Genomic DNA, 24,706 nt, shown 5'->3' with positions numbered 1-24,706 from the left:
TGATGGTCACATACAGTATGATAGTCCACCCACAGCTCGCTATATAGTGTGAAGGTCTCCCCCACATCCCTCCACATAATGTAATGGGTCCGTGCAGCCCTAATATAATATGATGTCCACCCCACAGTATGGTGATCCCCCAGAGCCCCAAAAACAGTATTATGATCCACCACAGACCCTCATGTAGCATAATGTTCTCCCATAGGCCTATATAGTATGATGACCCCTCACAGACTCCAATACAGTATGATGGTTCCTCACAGCCCACCATATAGTATGGTGGTTCCCTCCATATGATAGTATTCCACAGTCTTCCATATAGTATGGTCGTCCCCCATAGCTCTTGCATATAGTATGATTGTCCCCCATAACCTCAATACAGTATGATGGTCCCCCCAGAGGCCCCTCTATAATATGGTTCTCCCACAGGCCCCTGTATATTATGATTGTCCCTCAAGCAAGATGTTAAGATTTTGAGACACTCATGTGTACTATATAGAGAGCATATTATGGAAATGTCAAGGAAAAACGTTAAAATATACTGTAAGCAGCAAAAGAAAAAAAATTGTAGTGTTCCGATGTGTTGATCCTTTTCAACTCATCACCCGGGCTGACAATGTACAGATTTAAATTTCTTCCAAAAAAGACTATCACCATTTTACTCGGTGATAATTATCACAAGACAAAAAAGTGCTACTAGTCACCCTCTATACAATGGCTCATGTATGTAGCGCACACAGAACATCGCCATTCATCATGCTTTGAGAGATTGCGAAAAACAAGTCGGGAGATATTTTTTAGACTGGTACACCTATGTTAACAATCAACATGTAGCATTGGAATTTCAGGGATGTTTTTAGCACGGCTGTCCTGTATGTTACAATGAAAATGACACAAATAAGGTCACAAACACTTCCTATGGCCAGTTATATTAGGCCTTTTTATCTAAAAAAGCATTACTTGCAGTGCTGCGGATACTCAGTAAGAGTGACGTGGGAGCATGAGTGCAATGAAATGGTTGAAAATTATTCTAACTTTCAAACATTTCTTGTACAGATGGAATTCCCCATACCTTTAGACCCCCGCGATGCCCTTTATGGGGGCAGAACTAACATCATTAAACTGTATCACAGTCTGAGATTGGGAGACATTACATTACTATGATTTCAGCAGTCTGTGCCTCTTTGTATACAAATTTAAATCATAACCTGTGGGTCATCCAGACATCATCTAAGATGATTTTTGTTTAATTAAAAAATACTTTGATATTGCCAAAGTCAAGTTCTACCCTCCAAGAGATTTAGGGTATGTGCATACACGTTGCTGACTCATGTGCGGATCCGCAGCGGATTTGGCCCTGCGGATCCGCAGCGGTTTTCCAAGTGATGTACAGTACCATGTTATCCTATGGAAAACTAAAACTGCTGTGCACATGCTGCGGAAAATTCCGCGCGGAAACGCAGCGGTTTATTTTCTGCAGCATGTCAATTCTTTGTGCGGATTCCGCAGCGTTTTACACCTATTCCATTATAGGAATCCGCAGGTGAAATCCGCACTAAATCCACTAGAAATCCACAGTAAATCCGCAGGTGAAACGTAGGCATTTTGACCTGCGGAAAAATCCGCACACGAATCCGCAACATGTGCACAAACCCTTACTCTTCCCAATTTTGCCTTTGAAACGCAGCCAAAAATTAATATTCCCCCATTGCTACACATGTTCTTTAAATTCAGAGACAGAGGTTTGTGCACATAGTGATGAAGATCGTGCCCTGACAGCTACAGTACATGGTGCACTATAGAGCTTGAGATGGCAGTAGAAAAAGGGTATAAGATTGCGCACATCTATGAAATATGGCATTTTCCTAACACCAATGATGATCTGTTTGTCCCCTACATTAAATTACCTCTTCGGGATAAGCAGGAGGCATCGGATTATCCTAACTGGTACGCCGATGAAGTTAAAAAAAAACAAAACAGTACATTGACTCATTTCTTGAAAAAGAAGGTGCACAATTATGACCTGAAAATATAGGTGTGATTCCTGCTAAGAGACAGCTCTCTAAACTTTTCTTAAATTCTTTATGGGAAGAGTTTGTCCAGAGATCTCTAATTTAGCGCATTAGCACAGGGAGGGGGTTGGTGATTTTGCTGGAAAGATAGGACCTGTTCTATCATTCCAGCCAAAGTGCCCTCGCTGCCCCATAGAAGAACATTGCTGGGCTACAGCCGTGGTGCTTGCGGTGATTATGCCAGAATCGCAGCACTAGATAATCGTGGGGCCAGCACGACCGCAGCTTTGGGCACCTGTGATCTATTTAGTGCAGGCTTTTTTCTGGCGATTTCGCCTGCGCTGAGCGGGTAAAGCACTAGTCTGAATAAGGCCTTGGAGGGAAAAAAAATGTTCAAAATTATAAAAATGTTTGTTAATTTTGGAAGTAGGCGAAATTTCATAAAAAAATTTAACATTTCGGGAAATATGCAGCCAAAGTAAAGTCACCACATGAAAACATATCTATGATAAATGATTTGTACTGTATGTATGCACATATGTGACTTACTGCAATTCAAAGTAGGAAAAAAATGAAATTTGATCAATTTTCTACAATGTTGGTGTTTTTAATAAATATGTGCAAATCGTATCAATGTAATTCTACCACCTGAATAAAGTACAATATGTGACAAAAACAATGTCATAATTACTTGAATGTGCAAATTCTTTAAAATTTGGCTTGGTCATTAAAGGGGTACTTTGGAGGATAGGGGTTAACTAACAGATTGTTGTTGGTCTGCCCATTCACACCCGCACCGATCAGCAGCACGGGGGCTCTGGCCCAAGTACTGGCAGCGCGAGCGGCAAGCATTGTGCATGTGCGGCAAGCGATCCATTCATTCCTATGGAAGCGACAAAAGCAAGATGGCCACGGCTCCCATAGGACTCAATGGTGTACTTGCCGCACACACATGCACAGTGCATGCCATTCAGGCTGCCAGTACTTGGGCTCATTCAGAGCCCAAATGCTGGTGATTGGTGAGGGTGTGAGCCCAGATCTGAGGGTGTGAGCCCAGATCTACTAGTTAGCCCCTATCCTTCAAATAGGGGTTAACTTCTATTCTCCTGAATACTCCTTTAAAGCCAAAACAGGGCTACTCACTAAGAGGTTAAATGCAAATGGGATACATGATGGGACAATCACGATACTCTGAAAGTGCCCTTCATGTGAGGTCTGTACATCAATATTCTACCCATATAAGGTACTAATAGACTACATACTGTATATACAGTAATGCTACAGACCTACCAATATACAGTAAATACCTACCTATATATAGTAATACAATAGCTACCTTACAGTGCTACTATATTAACCTTTAACTTCTGCTGCTTCTGGACGCCATTACTGGCTGCGGGCTCCATCTCTATAATAATACAAAGAAAAAAATCTTTCAGTCACATGGCTTCTTGTTTTTCTTTTGTTTGATAGGAGCGTGCCAAAGCACGGAGCTACAGCTACTACAGTATATAGCGCAGGTACAACAGACCCAGTATATACAGAAGAACCCCAGTATATAGCGCAGGTCGGGGATGCTCACCTATACAGTAGATAGCTCTGGTTACAGTATATAGCTCAGGTCGGGGATGCTCACCTATACAGCTCTGGTTACAGTATATATCTTAGGTCAGGGATACTCACCTATACAGTATATAACTCTGTTCACAGTATATAGCTCAGGATGGGTATGCTCACCTATACAGTATATAGCTCTGTTCCCAGTATATAGCTCAGGACAGGGATGCTCACCTATACAGTATATAGCTCAGGTCAGGGATGCTTACCTATACAGTATACTGCTCTAGTTACAGTATATAGCTCAGGTCGGGGATGCTCACCTATATAGTATACTAGCTGAAGAGCCCGGCGCTGCCCGGGCATAGTGACTAACTGTGGTTAGTTATAGCAAATTATAATTATCCTCCATCCCATAGTCCCGTGCCCATATACCCATCATACATATCCACGATCCCATAGGCCCGTGCCCATATACCCATCATACATATTCTCCATCCCATAGTTGAGTGCCCATATACCCATCACACATCCTCAATCCCATAGTCCCATGCCCATATACCCATCACACATCCTCCATCCCATAGTCCCAGGCCCATATACCCATCATACATATTCGCCATCCCATAGTCGAGTGCCCATATACCCATCACACATCCTTCATCTCATAGTCCCATGCCCATATACCCATCATACATATCCTCCATCCCATAGTCCCATGCTCATATACCCATCATACATATCCACCATCCCATAGTCCCGTGCCCATATACCTGTCATTCATATCCTCCATCCCATAGTCCAGTGCCCATATACCCATCACACATCCTCCATCTCATAGTCCCATGCCCATATACCCATCACACATCCTCCATCTCATAGTCCCATGCCCATATACCCGTCATACATATCCTCCATCCCATAGTCCAGTGCCCATATACACATCACACATCCTCCATCCCATAGTCAACCATTATGACATAATGAGTGGCGGGGCTTGCAACCTATGATGACATCAGCGTCGCCATGGCAACCATTATGACATCATAATGAGGGGCGGGGCTTGATATACACACACTTTTTCCCCATTATGTAGATAGGGGCAAAATTGTTTGGTGAATTGGAACGCGCGGGGTTAAAATTTCACCTCACAACATAGCCTAGGACACTCTCGGGGTCCAGACGTGTGACTGTGCCAAATTTTGTATCTGTAGCTGCGACGGTGCGGTTGCCAATCCCGGACATACACACATACATACACACACATACATACATACACACGCTTGAGCTTTATATATTAGATTGCTCAGGTCGGAGTGTTGAGGAGAGCCATAAGATCAAATACTTAATTAACCTCAAAACATAAGAGATTGAGAGAAACTACCCATAAAGTGTATTGTTTAACCTTACAGGAGCTTGTTCAGATCAAAGTGTGACACTAAAGATGGCTGCCATTTCATGTTTCACCACACACCATGTGCTGGTATCCAAGATGATGCCCACCTTGATGATCTCATGGATCGCCCCACAATGACGCCCACTCTGATGACTTCATGGACCAACCCAGCCTGATGACCTCATGGATCCACCCATGATGACGCCCACTCTGATGACCTCATGGACCAACCCAACCTGATGACCACATGGATCCGCCCATGGACTAACTCATTGCCCAACCCACTAACCAATGGAATACATCCGATCACTCCCATTTTAGAGCTAACTGAGCCCCCTTACAGGGGATATATAAACCTATGTTTGGATTAATAAAGGCTCTTGGAGCTGTGCCATAGATTGATCAAAGAGAGGTTACATCCAACTGTGTCTAGTGTGATTCCTTTAGTGCGCACTTGATTAATATCCATTAGGCCAGGAGCAGGAAACTAGTGAACATTTTTTATTGTTCAACCTAACAGGGGATGCTCACCTATACAGTATACAGCTCAGTTCACAGTATTCAGCTCAGGTAGGGGATGCTCATCGATAAAGTATATAGCTCTGTTCACAGTATATAGCTAAGGTTGGGGATGCTCACCTATACAGTACATAGCTCTGTTCACAGTATATAGCGCAGGTCGGGGATGCTCACCTATACAGTATACAGCTATGTTCACAGTATATAGCTCAGGTCAGGGATACTCACCTATATAGTATACAGCTCTGTTCACAGTATACAGCGCAGGTCGGGGATGCTCACATATACAGTATACAACTCTGCTCACAGTATATAGCTCAGGTCGAGGATGCTCACCTATACAGTATATAGCTCTGTTCACAGTATATAACTCAGGTCGAAGATGCTCACCTATACAGTATATAGCTCTGGTTACAGTATATAGCTCTGGTCGGGGATGCTCACCTATACAGTATACAGCTTTGTTCACAGTATATAGCGCAGGATGGAGATGCTTACCTATACAGCTCTGTGTTATGAATGTGTCACCGAGGAGGATGGCAGGAACAGGCTAATCCACCAGAAAACTAGAGACGTTGGTAACGAAGCGGATTGCAGACCCCTGATCCTATCCACACAACTAGCAGTAGCCGTGGAGCGTACCTAGATGCCCTAGACGCCTCGGCACAGCCGGAGAGCTAACTAAGCCTAAAGCAAGAAAGGTGAAATCTAAACTGCCCCGGAGCAGACCCCAAAGGTATAGATAGCCCCCAAACATATATTGTCAGTGAGACAAGATGAAACACAAACGCAGGCAGAAAAATAGACTGAGCAAATGATGGGGCCCAAACTGACTAGACAGGATAGGAAAGAAAAGACACTGTCTGCAATCACGCAAAAAACCCTGAAAAATCCAACACATCTGATGTACACAAAAACTTTGAAGTCACACGACTTCGCCCCCACTATATCACCACTCCGGTATTAAGTGGAAGCAAAGCAAAAGAGACCAATATAACAGGGGACTGAACAAACTGAGACAAGCAGTAACATATAGAGCGGTGGTCCAGCACAGCCCCCAGCAGGAGCAAGCTGAACCCGCACAACGAGCAGAGATAGACAAAACCAGATCAGATGCAAAGGATTAGCAAATGAATCACTTAGCTGAACAATACAGGAACAGGGCAGGAGACATCAGACCTCTGAATGCACAGGAAAGCAATCACCAGCAGGGATTGCAGGAAGTCTGCAGACTTAAATACTCCAATCTGTAACCCCAGATCTCCAATCGTCATCATCATCATCAGGTGGCAAATCTCTGTCAATTTGGCCAGCTCCACTACCTCCAGCAACGACCGGAGGGAGCAGGGGGAGCTTCCGCTCAGAAGTCTGAGCCAGGGAATTCACAACAGCTCTGGTTACAGTATATAGCTTAGTTCCAGAAAATAAAATTAAAAACCACACAATATTTTATTAAGTATTATTAAAATAGTAACAAGATTAAAACATTTATCAAAAGCACCCAAAACCAGGGGGGATCTATAATGCATGCTAAATATCCGGCAGCTCCTACACCACTACTAAATTAATCCCATAATAAGTCCACAAAATAGCGCTATACATTCATATTGAAATAAACAGTAAAAATCCAGACACAGATTACCAGGGAAAGCAGATTGACGGTGAAGGCAGCAGAAGCACGGAATATTGCACGTCCCTCATCACCCTAACGCGCGTTTCGCATCCAGCTTCTTCCGTCAATCTGCTTTCCCTGGTAATGTGTCTGGATTTTTACCGTTTATTTCAATATGAATGTATAGCGCTATTTTGTGGATTTATTATGGGATTAATTTAGTAGTGGTGTATGAGCTGCCGGATATTTAGCACGCATTGCAGATCCCCCTAGTTTTGGGTGATTTGATAAATGTTTTAATCTTGTTACTATTTTAATAATACTTAATAAAATATTGTGTGGTTTTTAATTTTATTTTCTGGAACTCTTCTTTCGGCTGTGATATATGTAAGTCCGAATTTTGGTTGACACAATTGTGAAGTGCCAGGTTTCTGGATATTATAGGACATTTGTGTATTGTATATAGCTTAGGTCAGGGATGCTCACCCACACAATATACAGCTATGGTACAGCATAAGGCAGCTATCACAGGCGCACAAGTCCGACTGAGCGGCTGAGCGCGCTCCTAAATGCGCGCCTTCCACCTTCTAAGCCTGCCCCACGCTGCCCTGATGCACCAATCAGTGTCAGACCAATTGCATCCTGGCAGCCAATCAAAGCACGGAGCTGCACATCCAATGAGCGACTGCAGCTCTCAGAGACTGACACTCCCTTGACACTCCCACTACATAGAGGACCTTCCAAGTGCAAACTCGAGAGCAGGACAGGGGACACAGTGGTGTAACTAACAGCTCACACTTCTACTCTACTCTGCTCCTCTCCTGATAAGACCTGGCTGGATTCTTGTCCTGTATCTGCAGTCTCTAAGGCACTGTAGATTTATGGCGGCTGCTTGAACTTTTCCACATATTGGGTCACTGTCAATGCAAATCGCCCGAGCATCACCCGATCTGTAAATGACTTCAAAGCCGCAGCCATAAATCTCACATTGCCTCAGATAGAGAGACAAGACTGGTCAGTAATGTGTACTGATAGACTTGACCCCGGCTGCAAGGCCCACAGATGAGGATATATGTCTCTTTCCTATATATATATATATATATATATATATATATATATACAGTATACACTGCTCAAAAAAATAATGGGAACACCAAGATACCACATCGTAGATATTACTGAACGAACTATAGCAGCTTTATTCATTACTTAGTGGCATGCGTTGAGAATAAGAAAACATAAAAATGATCTAAGTAAATCAAAATTAATATCCCATAGAGGTCTGGATTTGGAAGGATACTCAAAATCAAAGTGGAAAATCAAATTACAGGCTGATCCAACTTCAGTGGAAATGCTTCAAGACAAGGAAATGAGTAGTGTGTGTGGCCTCCACGCGCCTGTTTGACCTCCCTACGACACCTGGGCAAGCTTCTGATGAGTCGGCGGATATTGTCATGACGGATCTCCTCCCTGACCTGGACTAAAACATCCACCAACTCCTGGACAGTCTGTGGTGCAACGTGACGTTGGTGGATTGAGCGAGACATGATGTCCCTGATGTGTTCAATCTGATTCAAGTATGGGGAACGGGCGGGCCAGTCCAAAGTTTCAATGCCTTAATCTTGCAGGAACTGCTGACACACTCCAGCCATATGAGGTCTGGCATTGTCCTGCATTATTTACACAATGCGTCCAAATATTACTATAAGGCACTTCAACATAGATACTTCAACAAAAAAGTGGCAACAAATCAATGTATAAACCACAAAGAAGCGAACCAATTCAATAAATTTAAAATACTCTTTTTTTATTGAAAAAATTAACATGTATTTTAAAATGACCACAATATACATAAATCCATAGAAAATTAACCCACAAGAGGGCAGCAGCAAGCCACTTAAAAATAGTTATACACTCAATCAAAGATAAAATTATAACAATAGCTTTATCTTATGTGCAAAAAGAGCATTATATATCATCACTACAAACAGCACACTGAAAAGTAATTTTTTATATATACTCCTGCCCAAATTACAAAAAAATGCCTATCTACAATTATGATGGCAATAATAATTCTGCTCATGTTCAGACTGCGAAATTCTATAGCAAATTGCATATGTAAATTTATCAAAACAAAGTCATATGGACAGAAAAAATCCTGCTCCTAATAACTCCACAACATTATTATAGACAGAAAGGAGAGGGGATGTAAAACTATTGTTTTAATAAGGTACTGAAAATCAGAACTCCACTATTAAACTAATACCCCATCACAATGGAATGCTTTATAAAAAGTTATAAGGGTGGAAATGATCCTGCTCCTAATCAAAACAAAGCACTTTACTAGCGAATTGCATGTGAAAAAAGTCTATACAAAATTAATTTTCTATGGATTTATGTATATTGTGGTCATTTTAAAATACATGTTAATTTTCTCAATAAAAAAAGAACATTTTAAATTTATTGAATTGGTTCGCTTCTTTGTGGTTTATACATTGATTTGTCGCCACTTTTTTGTTGAATTTTCCTGCATTAGGAGGAACCCAGGGCCAACCACACCAGCATATGGTCTCATAAGGAGTCTGAGGATCTCGTCTCGGTACCTAATGGCAGTCAGGCTACCTCTGGTGAGCACATGGAGGGCTGTGCGGCCCTCCAAAGAAAAGCCACCCCTCACCATTACTGATCCACTGCCAAACCGGTCATGTTGAAGGATGTTGCAGGCAGCAGATCGCTCTCCATGGCATCTCCAGACTCTGTCACGTCTGTCACATGTGCTCAGTGTGAACCTACTTTCATCTGTGATTAGCACAGGGCGCCAGTGGCGTATTTGCCAATCCTGATGTTCTGTGGCAAATGCCAAGCGTCCTTCACGGTGTTGGGCTGTGAGTACAACCCCCATCTGTGGACATCGGGCACTCAGACCATCCTCATGGAGTCGGTTTCTAACCGTTTGTGCAGACACATGCACATTTGTGGCCTGCTTGAGGTCATTTTGCAGGGCTCTAGCAGTGTTCCTCTTGTTCCTCCTTGCACAAAGGCTGAGGTAGCGGTCCTGCTGCTGGGTTGTTGCCCTCCTACGGCCCCCACCACATCTCCTGGTGTACTAGCCTGTCTCCTGGTAGCGTCTCCAGCCTCTGGACACTACGCTGGCAGACACAGCAAACCTTCTTGCCACAGCTCGCACTGAGGTGCCATCCTGGATGAGCTGCACTACCTGAGACACTTGTGTGGGTTGTAGAGTCCATTTCATGCTACCACGAGTGTAAATGCACAACCAACATTCAAAAGTGACCAAAACATCAGCCAGAAAGCATTGGTGCTGAGATGTGGTCTGTGGTTCCCACCTGCAGAATCACTCCTTTAGTGAGTGTGTCTTGATAATTGTCTATTCCATTTGTACAACAGCATGTGAAATTGATTGTCAATCAGTGTTGCTTCCTAAGTGGACAGTTTGATGTCACAGAAGTTTGATTTACTTGGAGTTATATTCTGTTGTTCAAGTGTTCCCTTTATTCTTTTGAGCAGTGTATATATATATATATATATATATACATATATACATACATATATAATTGCCAGTTGGCCACTGTCCCCAAGTCCCATAAGGCACCGTGGAAATGTCACTTGCGCAGGCGCAGTTCGTGGCCACAAAGCCACAAACTGCGCCTGCACAAGTGACATACGGTATATATTCGAGTATAAGCCAGCAAGCCAGAGGGGAGGGGGAACAGCAGGAGAGAGCAGCTGTGACAGCATACTCACCCACTCCTGGCGTGGTGGCTGCAACGTCCCTGGATCTCTCACTGTTTTCCCGCCTTCCAGCAGCACTTCCTGTATTCAGCGGTCACATGGTACCGCTCATTAAAGTAATGAATATGGATGCGTCTCCACGCCCAAAGGCGTGGAGTGAATACTAATTACTTACATGAGCGGTATCTCCTGACCGTTGAATACAGGAAGTGCTGCTGGATGCCGGGAAAATAGAGAGATGCAGGAATGTTGCAGCCACCGCACGAGGAGGACCGAGGAGGATGAGTGAGGTTCGGGGGAGCCGAGCCAAGGCAAGCCATGCATACAAGATGGGACCAGTGAGCCATCATGCATACAGAATGGGACCAGGGAGCCATCATGCATACAGGATGGGACCAGGGAGCCATCCATACAGGATGGGACCAGGGAGCCATGCATACATGATGGGACCAGGGAGCCCTGCATACAGGATGGGACCAGGGAGCCATGCATACAGGATGGGACCAGGGAGCCATGCATACAGGATGAGACCAGGGAGCCATGCATACAGGAAGGGACCAGGGAGCCATGCATACAGGATGGGACCAGGGAGCCATGCATACAGGATGGGACCAGGGAGCCATGCATACAGGATGGGACCAGAGAGCCATGCATACAGGATGGGACCAGGGAGCCATGCATACAGGATGGGACCAGGGAGCCTTACATACAGGATGGGACAAGGGAGCCATACATAAAGGAGGGGGAGCCACACATACCAGGACAGGGACGGGGGAGCCACATATACCAGGACAGGGATAGGGGGAGCCACACATACCAGGACAGGGACGGGGGGAGCCACACATACCAGGACAGGGATGGGGGAAGCCACACATGGCAGGACAGGGACAGGGGAGCCACACATAGCAGGACAGGGACGGGGGAAGCCATACATAGCAGGACAGGGATGGGGGAGCCACACATAGCAGGACATGGACAAGGGGAGCCACACATAGCAGGACAAGGATGGGGGAGCCACACATACCAGGACAGGATGGGGGGACAATGCATACCTGGCTTATACTTGAATCAATAAGCTTACCCATTTTCCATGGCAAAATTAGGTGCCTCGGCTTATACTCGGGTCGGCTTTTACTCGAGTATATATGGTACACGTCTCCGCTATTCCCACGCAGGCGCAGTAACAGCCACATCGTTACTACGCATGTGCAGGAATAGCAGTGACGTGTATGTTACTTGCGCAGGCGCAGTTCGTGACCGCAATTCCCGCGCATGCGCAGTAACAGCCACAACTGCACGCTCTACCCGCTCTGCTCCTGTCAGCATCACTAAGCATACATAGATGTTAATTTCACCGCACTCCCGATGCGATAGCATCGGGCCTATTTCTAGTATATATATACTGTATACAAAGACACTGGTCTGATAGGACCCCGACCCCGGCTATAGTATAGATTATATAAATATATGTTCTATCCTGTAGCCGGGATCAGGGTCCTATCAGACCAGTATCTGCATGATTTCATATCAGTAAATCCAAGGTGGTAAACACAAAAATCCCATTGTAAGAACACAGAAACAGCAAATAGGTGTGTATAGAAAATCACATATGGTTGCAGGCCCCTGACCATATACTCAGTCTAGACAACAAGACCCCCAAAGAGGGAGAAGGGGAAAAAGAGAGGAACAGATGAGCCAGGGGGTGTACTTTCTTCTTTAAATTGGTAATATTCTACCTTAACCCTCTTTCTTCTGGTTCCCTTATTTCCATTTCCCTCTTTGGGGTCTTGTTCAGAGTATTCCTTTAGGGAAAATGGATCGCCCGCCAGGGCAGTAAAGATGCTCGGTACCTGCCGCTTCTTTAAGGGGAAGTGTCACAGCAGCAGTGACCCGGTCGGTGGCCCTGGGCGTCCAATAAAAGGGATAGTGAAAAAAGATAATAAAGTATGTAATAAAGTGTTTGTAACGCCACCTGTTATGAATGGGTCACCGAGGAGGAAAAAAAACAAAAAGCTAAGTCTCAGAAAACCAGAGAGGTTAGTAACTATGCAGATTGCAGATCCCTGATCTTAACCACACAACTAGCAGCAGTCGTGGAGCGTTCCTACGATGGTCCTAGACGCCTCGTCACAACCAGAGAGCTACATAAGCCTAAAGCAGGAAAAGAGGAAAACTAACTGCCCCAGAGCAGACCCCAAAGGAAAGACAGCCCCCCACATGTATTGACAGTGAAAAAAGAGCACTCTGAAATATTCTGAAACAGAGCAAAAAGAGGCCAATCTAATAAGGGACAAAAAGGCAAATTGGCAAATACAGATAAATAGGAGTGGAAGTTCAGCATAGCCCCAGTAGGGGCAGGCTGACCACACAAGAAACTGAAATGACCAACAAGCGCAAGTGTGAACATTAGCAAAAAACAAATTTAACTTGAGAAGACTGGAAGAGAGCTGAAGTCCAAGACCTGAGAAGCAGAGTGAATCACCAGCACCAGGATAGGGCGTCGGCTGTCTTATATCCAGTCTGATACTCCAGAGATCCAATCGTTATCCTCCTCATCAGGTGGAGGATCACTACCACTTAAACCAACCTCACTACCTCCTGACACCACCAGAGGGAGAATGGAAGGAGAACTCTCAACTGGTGGAGCAGAAAATGAGCTCATAACAGCCACCTGTGGTATTCAGTCAGGGGACCGATGCTGCAATGCAGATCCTCTGGGGTGATGATAGAGCAGCAAAGATGGATAAGCTCTCCATGGGTAGAGCCGCTTCCCAGGGCAGTTAGGATGATAAAGGTGATGTTGGTGGTGAGTGTCGTGCAGGGCAGGTGACGCAGGAATGACTCAGAAGACACAGCAGGGCGCAGTTTCCTTTACCCTTTTACTGAGCAGTGCAGGTACAGTACGGGGCTCAGGTTACAGATGATTCTGGAGCTGCTCAGCCTGGAAGCAGTTTGGGAATTTCCTTAGTCAGGTGGGTTGTGAGGCCTCCTTTCTAGCGCTATTCTCTGAGGTACTTGCTCCTGTAAACTCTATTCAAGTCCCTCTTTCTGACTGATACTTAGGTAGACCTCCACTCACATGACAGGCAGCTGGTTTTAGGGCTGGCGTAACGCACCAAATAATAAAAGAATAGTAAGGTGCGTTCGCAGCCTGGGGTCCACCGTGCAGGGGTGGTAAACTGCTGCTTACTAATGGCGGAAGTATAAAGCGGTATACAAGAGGTCACACGTGGGTTAACGTCACCCAGTGTGAACAAAAGTGAACTCTGTTACGACACCGCGCCACCGCTGAACATAAATGCCAGAGCCTGTTAAAAATCACAGCACTCTGCAAGAGAGCGCTCAGTATGCGGTCACAGAACTCAGCCCCAAGGACACGAGGTCTGAGTCCCTCTAGACCTACTGAGCGCGCGGCGTCGCACCTGCAGACGCCACTATAGCTGCTGACTATGGTGGAGTAGTCACAGACTCTGCCTCTACCTACACTTAAGCCTGGGCGCTTAACAGGCTAGGCTGCACAACACATGCGTACCAAGGGTAGGGGTTTTAAATGAGTCAGTCACCAGAGACATTGATACTTGCATACAACACTCACTCCTCATAGTCTAGTAAAGCAGTCTACACTAGCGCATGGCCGAGCGGCCATGCGAACCTTTTATAGCCGCGTCCCTCCGGGACCTTCCTGACCTTTCTGACAGTCCAATCCGAGCTGTAGAAGGACCAGAGAACTGACCTCCGATCTCCAATGAGAGATTGTTGTTCTGCCCTCTGATATAGGGCCGTTTGTTTGTGTTATGTGCTCTGAATAAAGCAATATGTTTGCATTATTGCTGGGTTAATTATAGCACCATCTAGTGGTGGCTGAATTTATAGCTACGTCCTAAGTAGCATTATATAGTCTGTGCCTTTAACAGAAGCAATGCACTATGGGATTGAAGCAGGGCTTAGTGGGAAGGAAGCAAAGTATTCTGGGATGAAGAAGGGCCATTTTGATTCTGTGTATTTCATAGGATGAACGTGTTTACCTGTCCTCCATCTTAATTCTCCAACCTGAATTCGTTATCCGGTTAATGTGGTTCAGAGTATAAACACAATCATAATGTATCATTTCCTCCTTTCAATGTATTTGTTGATTTTGTCACCAAAAAATCTAGGATTAGAAATGACCCTAGTTTTGATTTGACTTTGTCGTGTTCCACTGCCACTGGTGTCAAACCCGGTAAGACACCCATGGCAGTCCACAAAACTAACATTGATTCCACAGGCCCTCCTCACAAGGTGAAAAAAAACCCTCCAGACGAGAGCAAACCTCAGGATGTGGGTAAATATTGTCCTCTACACAAGAAACCACATCCTGTACTAAAATGCAGAGCCTTCAGGGAGAAGTCTTTAGAGGATCGTAAAGGTTTCCTCAACATCTGCTTCAAATGCTGTGCTGCAACCTCTCACTTCGCCAGGAACTGTGAAGCTAGCGTGAAATGTGCAAAATGCAGCAGCACAGATCACAATACAGCCTTGCACCCTGGATCACCTCCACAAGTGTTGTCGCAAGCAGAGGAGCACGATGGAAAGCAGAAGGACACTGACGAAGACACCCCGGATGTCAGCTCTAAATGTACTGAGATCTGTAGAGGACTCACAGAGGAAGGTCCTGTTCAAAAATCTGCCTTGTCCGAGTTTATCCCGCAGGCCGCAAGGACAAAGCCTTCAAGATTTATGCAATCCTGGATGACCAAAGTAACAGGTCTCTAGCCAGGTCCATCTTCTTTGACAACTTCAGCATTGTAGGCCCTGGTTCTCCCTACACCCTGAGAACATGTTCAGGTACCATTGAGACGGCGGGGAGAAAAGCAACCGGATACAAAGTGGAGTCCATAGATGGCCAGACCTGCCTATCACTACTGACCATCCTGGAGTGCAACCAGATTCCTGACAACAGGTCATAAATACCTTCACTTGAGGTGGCGACATATCACCCCCATCTAAAGCGTATAGCGTACCTGATACCTGAACTAGATCCAGGAACCCCAATAGCTCTACTTCTGGGAATAGACATACTACAAGTCCACAAGGCTAGAGAATGTATAAACGGCTCCAAGAATGCTCTGTATGCACAGAGGCACGACCTTGGATGGGTCACTATAGGAGATGTCTGCCTAGGAGCAGCACACAAGCCGGCCTTAGTCAACAGCATGCTTACCAATACTCTTGAAAATGGACGTCCGTCTCTCTTCCAGCCATGTAAGAGTAGCTTCCTGGTAAAAGAGTTGACACACAATGCTCCTCTACCTTGTCCATTAGCTGATCCTTCCTGTGAAGACCACACATGTGACGGCGACCAAGATCACATAGGGTGCACAGTTTTCCACAGAACAAGAGAGGACAACAAGGTAGCAATGTCCATAGAAGACAGACTGTTTTTGGACATCATGGATCGGGCAATGGTAAGAGATGAGTCAAAGAGTTGGATGGCCCCTCTACTATTTAAACTCCAGAGGCAACGCTTACCCAACAACAGAGAACCTGTCTACGGTCAATTTGTCTCCCTCAAACGCAAATTTCAGAAGGAACCTGAAATGAGAGAGCATTTCTTTGCCTTCATGGAAAAAATAATTCAGAATGGCCATGCAGAAATTGCACCTGTACTTCAAGATTCCGAGGAATGTTGGTATCTACCCATTTTTGGCGTGTATCATCCTAAGAAACCTGGTCAGATAAGAGTAGTATTTGACTCAAGCGCCAGATATGAAGGTGTCTCACTAAACGATATCTTTTTGTCTTGCCCAGACCTCAACAACAGACTTCTAGGAGTACTTCTTCGCTTCCGCAAAGATGCAGTGGCATTCATGGCTGACATACAACAGATGTTTCATTGCTTCCTTGTCAAAAAAGAACATAGTAACTATTTGAGGTTTTTCTGGTACCGCGATAATGACCCCTACAACGACATCATGGAATATCGGATGAAAGTACACATCTTCGGGAATGGCCCTTCCCCTGCTGTCACCATCTATGGTCTTAGACATTCAGCCAGAGAGGGCGAGGCAAATTACGGGTCAGATGTTAGATCGTTTGTGGAAAAGGATTTCTACGTGGAGGACTGCTTGAAATCCACACCCACAGATGAATCGGCAGTCAGTCTCCTAAAGAGGACACAAGAAATGCTTGCTTTGTCCAACTTGAGGCTGCACAAAATTGCTTCCAACAGCCAAGGAATGATGGCAGCTTTTCCCTCTCAAGATTACTCAACTGATCTAAAAGACTTGGATTTGGATACGGACTCCCTTCCCATGCAACGGAGCCTTGATTTGCTCTGGGATTTGAAGAGATGCATTTACCTTTTGGATCAACGAAGAAATACCTTTCACACGTAGAGGCATCCTATCTGTGATAAACAGCCTGTACGATCCTCTAGGATTTGTAACCCCTGTAACTATCTTCACCAGCAAGCTAGACAAATACTAGAAATTAAAACTAATAAACTTTATTTTAATTTGATTAAAAAGGGACTTAGTCCATTTTAAAAATGCACATGTACAAAAACACAAACACAAACAAAAAACCGCTAAATACGGCAAAAACCAAACTTCAAAAAACTTTCCGGTTTACTCTTAGTGTTGTAGTCCAAGTAATACACAGGCACTCCTTCAGAGTATCCACTTAGTATAAATTTGTTTGGAACAAGCACTCTCTTGTAGTGCCATAAATTGTCTACATTAAATCCATTGCTTTTATATCGATGTGTTACTTCTGTGTTACATCCATCATTCACACTCACAATGGTTTTTGACAATTTTTTTACAACAGCCTATACTATATACAATGGCATGGCACACAGTCTGAGATTCTTCAACTCGGTGTGAACCTATACATTGCTCTACTTGTGCAGTTCACCACCTCCACAGACTTCTTATAGAAAAAAATCTCGTATATCATGGAGAGATCTCACCCAAATATTACTCAGTAACGGGTTCCTCCATGTGACGCTCCCTTCTCCCTACGCGTTTCACCGTCCACATCATCATGGGAGTCTCTGGGTCAAACTTAATGCCTTCATGGAAAAAGTGCCATCACAGGGCTGTTCATTTGCTTGCTTCTTATAACATGCACTCATTAATATGTTCCCGCCTCCTACAGGTAGGCCGGGTGTATGCCCGTGACCACTTCCTGTTGATACGTTACCATAGTGATAGACCTATTAGTCATATGTTTCCAATACCACCTTCTGACTCATTCAAATTAAACCCTTATCACAGATGTACTTAGACATATTACTAATCGATGATTGCGCAGGCATCAACCTTCTCATAGGGTATACATTCATGCGCGCTCTTTATACTTCGTTCAGCTTATCCGGTTGCCTGGTAACGCGCTGACGTCACTCCTCTCTCCTTCCTTTCTGGCGTGGACGTACCGCGCCTGCGCGCTCTACAATGTCAGGTCCATCCCTCTTTCCCAAGTCAGAGCGCCTATTTCCTCCCATCACTGAGTCACCATCCCGGGGCACACCGCGCCTGCGCACTCCATATGCAGCCGCTTCTTACAAGCTCCATCTTCTGAATGCATATAATCCTATCACAGGGTTATCACACGGGAGCATTTGTATATCTATCTACCCTTCACATGCGCTTCATCTAACGCTTTCTTTATATCTGTCACCTTATGTCAATTTTCATATAAGTATAATCAGCGTTATTTAGCAAAGCGACAGTATATGAAAACTTTAATATTTCTTTATAAAAAGTCAATAACGATCTATAACCGCATATAATTATAATTAACATATTTTAGCATTGTATGGTAGATGTCCCCTGTTAATTTGATAGTAAATGGCATATATATACTTTTAATCACTATTAGTAACGGAATATTCCCTTTACAATCCCCAGGATATATGTGGGCATAGATTTTATTTATTGGGATTGAGAAAGTTCCTTATCCCCATAGAGGAGGAGATTGGGACAGAGTGATCCTCCAGAGAGAATGTAAATGGATTTTCTGGTTGAAGACACTCCAACCAACAGGCCTGAACGACCAACTATCCTTTGCGGCTTTTTTATAACCTATCCTACCACATACAATGAGTGCTGAGCCCCAGAGGACAAACTCCACTGTGCCCCACGTAAAGCCAGATCCCTGTATAGGGGTTAAAGGGTAGTGGGGTTACTCTGGAGGGAGACCGAAGGGGTTACACCTTTTTAATAGGACCTATGGTCCCCTTTTTTTGTTCCCTTAAGTGTGAGATAGCCGTTTAATAAACTAAAGTGAGACAAAGAGACGACAAGGAGTTTCGTCTTGAAGGTAAATGTATCAAGTCCAAGTCAAGTACTGTACATAGTCCTAGGTGATCGATTAAGATAGTCGAAAAGAGAAAATCAAGAAGTTTTGAAATAGAGTTTTCATTACTTAAATATCGGATGATGAATTTGTTAAGTATGCCCAAAATGATTGTTATGTACTAACTCCAATATCTTATACAAGGGTAAAATCTATGCCCACATATATCCTGGGGATTGTAAAGGGAATATTCCGTTACTAATAGTGATTAAAAGTATATATATGCCATTTACTATCAAATTAACAGGGGACATCTACCATACAACGCTAAAATATGTCAATTATAATTATATGCGGTTATAGATCGTTATTGACTTTTTATAAAGAAATATTAAAGTTTTCATATACTGTCGCTTTGCTAAATAACGCTGATTATACTTATATGAAAATTGACATAAGGTGACAGATATAAAGAAAGCGTTAGATGAAGCGCATGTGAAGGGTAGATAGATATACAAATGCTCCCGTGTGATAACCCTGTGATAGGATTATATGCATTCAGAAGATGGAGCTTGTAAGAAGCGGCTGCATATGGAGTGCGCAGGCGCGGTGTGCCCCGGGATGGTGACTCAGTGATGGGAGGAAATAGGCGCTCTGACATGGGAAAGAGGGTTGGACCTGACATTGTAGAGCGCGCAGGCGCGGTACGTCCACGCCAGAAAGGATGGAGAGAGGAGTGACGTCAGCGCGTTACCAGGCAACCGGATAAGCTGAACGAAGTATAAAGAGCGCGCATGAATGTATACCCTATGAGAAGGTTGATGCCTGCACAATCATCGATTAGTAATATGTCTAAGTACATCTGTGATAAGGGTTTAATTTGAATGAGTCAGAAGGTGGTATTGGAAACATATGACTAATAGGTCTATCACTATGGTAACGTATCAACAGGAAGTGGTCACGGGCATACACCCGGCCTACCTGTAGGAGGCGGGAACATATTAATGAGTGCATGTTATAAAAAGCAAGCAAATGAACAGCCCTGTGATGGCACTTTTTCCATGAAGGCATTAAGTTTGACCCAGAGACTCCCATGATGATCTGGACGGTGAAACGCGTAGGGAGAAGGGAGCGTCACATGGAGGAACCCGTTACTGAGTAATATTTGGGTGAGATCTCTCCATGATATACAAGATTTTTTTCTATAAGAAGTCTGTGGAGGTGGTGAACTGCACAAGTAGAGCAATGTATAGGTTCACACCGAGTTGAAGAATCTCAGACTGTGTGCCATGCCATTGTATATAGTATAGGCTGTTGTTGTAAAAAAATTGTCAAAAACCATTGTGAGTGTGAATGATGGATGTAACACAGAAGTAACACATCGATATAAAAGCAATGGATTTAATGTAGACAATTTATGGCACTACAAGAGAGTGCTTGTTCCAAACAAATTTATACTAAGCGGATACTCTGAAGGAGTGCCTGTGTATTACTTGGACTACGACACTAAGAGTAAACCGGAAAGTTTTTTGAAGTTTGGTTTTTGCCGTATTTAGCGTTTTTTTGTTTGTGTTTGTGTTTTTGTACATGTGCATTTTTAAAATGGACTAAGTCCCTTTTTAATCAAATTAAAATAAAGTTTATTAGTTTTAATTTCTAGTATTTGTCTAGCTTGCTGGTGAAGATATTATTTCTAGCTAGTAGATCACTTGCTGAAAACCCCTGTAACTATCCAAGGTAAAATGATGTTGAGAGACTTCACCCAGGAGATGTCTGAATGGGATGATCCGCTTCCCATGGAGAAGAGAGATCTGTGGGTAAGATGGAAGAAATCTTTAGAAGCCTTGTCAGATCTTTACGTGGCACGACCATACGCTTCAGTGTCATCAACAGAAGTCAAATATTCAGGATTGAGAGTCCTCAGTAGTTGATACCTTTTAATGGCTAACTGAAAAGATGGTAACACATTGCAAGCTTTCGAGACTACTCAGGTCTCTTCATCAGGCTAGACTAATACAAAATCTGAAGAGTCACATATTTATGCACAATAGAGCCTAGAAAAAATGCAATAGATAAGACAAGTGACGTGAAGCAGAACTATCAATATGGGAGAGGGAGAAACATAAATATAAACATTGGACCAGTTCATAGATAAGGAGACCAGTATGCAAATCTTTTCATGGCAAAGCTTGAAAGCGACTTTTTGTCCTCATGCCCCATCAGGCCCCTGGCCTACTACCGCTTCATTGATGATATTTTAATCATCTGGACGGAGTCTGAGCAACAGCTAAAGACGTTCCACGAACAGTTTAATCAATTTCATCCCACCATCAATTTACGGTAACACTCAACTACTCCAGTACTGAGATTAATTTTTTGGACACCATCATTAAGCTAAAAAACAATGAAATAAGAGACATCCCTGTATCAGAAGCCAATCGACCGTCCAACATACCTTAAATGGGACAGTTTCCATCCAAAACACATAAAGAACTCTATTATCTATAGCCAAGCCATCAGATACAATCGTATATGTTCCAACCCCATGGACAGAGACAAACACCTTGGTCGCCTCAAAAAGACCTTTTTGAATCAAGGTTACCATCCAAGAACAATTGAAAACCAAATTACAAGAGCCACCAGATTGTCAAGGAATCACCTGCTAAATTACAAAGCTAAAGAAGAAAATAACCGAGTGCCTCTAGTAGTCACCTACAACCCAAATCTGGAAGTGCTAAGGGGAGCTGCACGGAAATTACAACCTTTACTACAAAAAGATGCCCGATTGAAATCCATTTTTCCAGACCCCCCACTGCTGTGTTTTAGGCAGCCCCCAAATTTAAGAAGCATCATTGTCAGAAGCTCCCTGTCCTCTACAACAACTGCAGGAACCTTTCCTTGCAACCAGAAAAAATGTAAAACCTGTCCATTTATAATGACCACGGACAAGATAAAGATCCCCAACTCACATCAGGACTACAAGATCGCAGGTACTTTCAGCTGCATTACATCTAATGTGGTGTACTTAATTATTTGTACTAAATGTCCAACTGGGGGTATGTATGTGGGGGAGACAGGGCAAAAGCTTAGAACAAGGATGAATGCTCATCGTCACACAATAAGAGAAAAAAGAATGGATCTACCTGTGGCAAAACATTTCTGTATCCCTGATCACAGCAGCGTGGATATGAAATTACTGGTATTGAAAGGTAACTTCAATTCTCAGAGAGAGAGACGAGTTTGGGAGTACAAATTTATGACGAACTTTGACACTCTCAGTGCTGGAATGAATGTGTCGCATGGATTTATGTCTTTTTACATCAATTAAGGAATTTCCTTTTAAAACCGTGTGGGGACATCACAACACAGAACTAGACCCCAATCAGAGGACCATAAAACATCCGGAAATCAAGGACGTTGAGTTATACTCAGACAGCAAGGTAGTGCTTGGTTACATTTTCAACGAAACTCGACGGGAGGTGCTTGGGAGAGGATGTTTGGAATAGCACGCAGAATCTTAGACTCTCTCTTCTTACAAGAAGGTAGCACAAGACTCACACAAGAAGGTTTGACTACATTCTTGGCAGAAGTTTCGGCCACCATAAATGCCAGACCATTGACTGTACTCTCCAGTGATGCTGAAGATCCAACCATTCTCACTCCCGCCATGTTACTCACTCAGAAAATCGACACTCCTAGCGCTCCACTGGGAGAATTCAGCAACAAGGACCTCTACAGACGTCAATGGAGACAAGTTCAAAGCCTCTCCAATACTTTCTGGGACAGATGGAGCAAGCAATATCTCTCCACCTTACAGCCTAGAAAGAAGTGGCAGATCGATAGGCCGAACATCAAACCCGGTGATATTGTGCTTATGAAAGACAGCCAGTCACACCAAAATGAGTGGCCACTAGGCCTCATCACCAAGGTGTTCCCAAGCAAAGATGAGACGGTGCGCATGCTTGAGGTCAAAGTGTGGAAGGCTGGGGAGAGTAAACTATTCCTCAGACTAGTTGCGGAGCTAATTCTATTCCTTTCGCCTAAAGAGCCTGTAAGTAGCATCAGTTGATACCAAGCGGGGAGTGTTCTGCCCTCTGATATAGGGCAGTTTGTTTGTGTTATGTGCTCTGAATAAAGCAATATGTTTATATTATTGCTGGGTTAATTATAGCACCATCTAGTGGTGGCTGAATTTATAGCTACGTCCTAAGTAGCATTATATAGTCTGTGCCTTTAACAGAAGCAATGCACTATGGGACTGAAGCAGTGCTTTGTGGGAAGGAAGCAATGTATTCTGGGATGAAGAAGGGCCATTTTTCTTCTGTGTATTTCATAGGATGCACGTGTTTACCTGTCCTCCATCTTAATTCTCCAACTTGAATTCGTTATCCGGTTAATGCACATCTGGCAAGCTTAATCTTTCTTATAATGCAGTGTATGCAGAGAGTCTATTAGCTGCATAGTAGTCAATGCTCAGTAGACATAATTGGACACCTGTGTTTTCTTTCTATGTAAATTGCATCACACTAAATGCTTCCTGTATCTGTGTTAACTGTGTGATCATCTGCCCAATACTTATGTATGTTATTTGTATTCCTTGTAGTTTTACCGCGCATGTTCTATACTCTTCACAAATAAACAAGTTAGACTACAGAGAACAGTCTGCTTATTTTGGAAGACAGAGCTGTGGTTTATGCTGTATGCTGGATTGCACATCGTGTCAGCGTGCCTGAAGGCAGAATAATTGTCCCATGGGCATGCTTAGAGGACTGAAAGGAGGACTTAGTCCCTGGAGTAGCTCGCTGCTGACCAGCATGTGTTGCTATAGCTGGACCAGAGGTGGCAGCAGCAACCAAGCCCACCGAGCTAGTCTGGGCAGAGCGCCGGGACCGACGAGTCTGCTGAGCAACCTCCTCTGCGGCTGGAGAGGAAAGGGAGACCGCTGGAAGCAAGGCTCGGGATTCCCGCTGTGCAGCGACAGGAACCTGACGCCTAACATTACCCCCCCTCCTAGGGCCCCCTCCTCTCTGAGCCTCGCTCCGCTCAAATTCCGCAATGAGAAGTGGAGAGCGGATGTTCTCCACTGGCTCCCAGGTCTGAGCCTCTGGACCATGACCCTTCCAGTCCACCAAATAAAACTTTTTAGCACGCACAACCCTGCATCCCACGATGGCATTAACCTCAAACTCGTCCAAGGACAGGTCAGATGACCTGACAGATGACTCAGAGACCCGGGACATGAGGACAGGCTTAAGGAGGGACACGTGGAAGGTGTCGGAAATAGCCAAATGTGGTGGAAGGGCCAGACGGTAGACCACAGGGTTGACCTACTCAAGGACCTTGAAGGGGTCAATGTAGCGTGGTGCAAATTTTGTGGACTCGACCTGCAGCCTGATGTTACGGGCGGAGAGCCACACCAAGTTGCCAGGAGCAAAGGTCGGAGCGGGGCGCCGGTGCGTGTAGGTGGAGGTCCTCATTCTCTCCTTGGAGGCACAGATAGCATCCTGAGTGTGATCCCAAATGTCACGTGCCTCCACCGCCCAGTCTGCCACCCTGGAATCATGGATGTTGGCCGTAATT

The 24,706-nt window shown here is 44.2% G+C and overlaps 1 protein-coding gene across 1 annotated transcript in view; it reads left to right on the top strand.

Annotated features, from left to right (window-relative positions):
* LOC141096822 (uncharacterized) overlaps positions 1–24,706 on the top strand; it is a 37,899-nt gene that overhangs the window by 800 nt on the left and 12,393 nt on the right. The gene's annotated exons all lie outside the window — the stretch shown is intronic.

This window comes from Dendrobates tinctorius, unplaced genomic scaffold (assembly GCF_039654945.1).
Source record: "Dendrobates tinctorius isolate UK_male_01 unplaced genomic scaffold, ASM3965494v1 ptg000079l, whole genome shotgun sequence".
Classification (NCBI taxonomy): Eukaryota; Metazoa; Chordata; class Amphibia; order Anura; family Dendrobatidae; genus Dendrobates; species Dendrobates tinctorius.
Note: the sequence above shows the minus strand (reverse complement) of the source record. Positions and strands in the feature narration are given on the sequence as shown.